This window comes from Bombus pyrosoma, unplaced genomic scaffold (genome assembly GCF_014825855.1).
Source record: "Bombus pyrosoma isolate SC7728 unplaced genomic scaffold, ASM1482585v1 HiC_scaffold_4726, whole genome shotgun sequence".
NCBI classification, from domain to species: Eukaryota; Metazoa; Arthropoda; class Insecta; order Hymenoptera; family Apidae; genus Bombus; species Bombus pyrosoma.
In genome coordinates this window covers 1,101,606-1,103,664 of record NW_025219986.1, presented here as the reverse complement: position 1 = coordinate 1,103,664, position 2,059 = coordinate 1,101,606, and positions in this window count along the sequence as shown.

Sequence of the window (2,059 nt, the reverse complement as noted above, 5' to 3'; positions counted from 1 at the left end):
TTATACTCCATACATGCTGCGTGATACGTGGAATGACATCCGGTTTGCGCTATGTCGACTCTGGTCTAGGTCAAGACCAGCGTTGTTTCAGTTTTGCATATTCAATCATGAATATTCATCTGAACATATCTCCGCTGCTATTGGTGATATGTCGACAATTCGAAGCGTGGTATACTCCACATATGCCGCCAAATACGTGATACGACATCCGGTTTGCGCTATGTCAACTCTGGTCTCGGTCAAGACCAGCGCATTTGCAATTTTGCACATTCGGTCTTCAGTATTCATCAGGACGTATCCTCGCTGTTATTCGTGACATATCGATAAATCGATGTGCGTTATACAGGTCATATGCAGCGAAATACAGAGCACTACATCCGCTTAGAGCTATGTGAAGCCTGATCTAGGTCTAATCCTGTGTATTTGCACTTTTGCACATTCGGTCTAAAATACTCATCTGAACGTATTCCCGCTGATATTGGTGACATGTCGATAATTCGATGCGCCTTATACTCCACATATGCTACAAAATACAGTGCACGACATCAGGTTTGCGCTATGTCGACTCTGGTCTAGGTCCAGACCAGCGTATTTGCTGTTTCGCATATTCAGACTTCAACACTCAAATGAGAGTTCCTCAGCTGCTATTGGCCATCTGTCGGCATTAGAACGCGCGTTATACTCCACATATGCTGCCAATAAAGAGCACGACATTCGGTTTGCGCTATGTCAACTCTAGTATAGGTCAAATCCAGAGTATTTGCTGTTTTGCACATTCTGTCCTAATTATTCAAATCAAGGTATCTCCGCTTCTATTGAAGATATGTCGACAATTCCATGCGCCTTATACATCACATTTTCTGCAAAGTACAGCGCACATCCTCTTGTTTACGCTGTGAAAGTTCTGGTCCTGGTCAAATCCAACGGAATTACATTTAAGCATATTCAAGCTTTAATATTCAATTGTGCGTATTACCGCTGCTATTTTAGGTTTGCCGATAAATCGATGTGCCATATACTCCACATTTGCTGCCAAATACAGAACACGACATCCGGTTTGCACTCTGTTAGCTCTGATCTAGGTTAAGACCAGCGTAGATCCAGTTTTGCATTTTTAAGTTTGAATATACAATTCAAGGTATCTGAGCCGCTAATGGTGATATGTCGATAATTCGATGCGCGTTATACACCACATATGCTGCGAAATACAAACCACAACATCCGGTTTGCGCTATGTCAGCTCTGGGTATTGCGAAGTCCAGCGTATTTGCACTTTTGCATATTCATGCAGAAATATTCAATTAATCGTGTATTTGTTGCGATTCGAGATATGTCTATAATTCGATGCGCGTTATACACCCCATATGCTGCCAAATACAGGGAACGACATTCGGTTTGCGCTACGGCAAATCTGGGCATTGCGAAATCCAGCGCAGTTGCAGCTTTGAATATTCAGGCTTGAACATTCAATAGAACGTATCTCCGCTGCTATCCGAGATATGTCTACAATTCTGAGCGCGCTATACTCCAGATGTGCTGCCAAATACTGAGCGCGACATCCGGTTTGAGCTATGTCAACTCTGGTCAAGGTTCAGAGCAGCGTATTTCCAGGTTTTCATATTCGATCATGAGTATTCATCTGAACATATCTCCGCTGCTATTGGTGATATGCGGATAATTCGATGCGCATTATACTTCCGATATGATGCGAAATACGTGGAATGACATCCAGTTTGCGCTATGTCATCTGCGGTCCAGGTCAAGACCAGCGCATTTCCAGTTTTGCATATTCAAGCATGAATATTCATCGAACATATCTACACTGCTATTGGTGATATGTCTACAATTCAATGCGCGTCCTACTCCACATATGCTAACAAATACAGTGCACGATATCCGGTTTGCGCTATGTCATGTTGAGGTATTGCCCAATCATGCGAAGTTGTAGGTTTGCATATTCGGGCTTCAATATTCAATAGGAAATTTCTCAGCTGCTATTGGTGATATGTCGGTATTTCGATGCGCGTGATACTTCACAAGTGCTGCCAAACACAGAGCA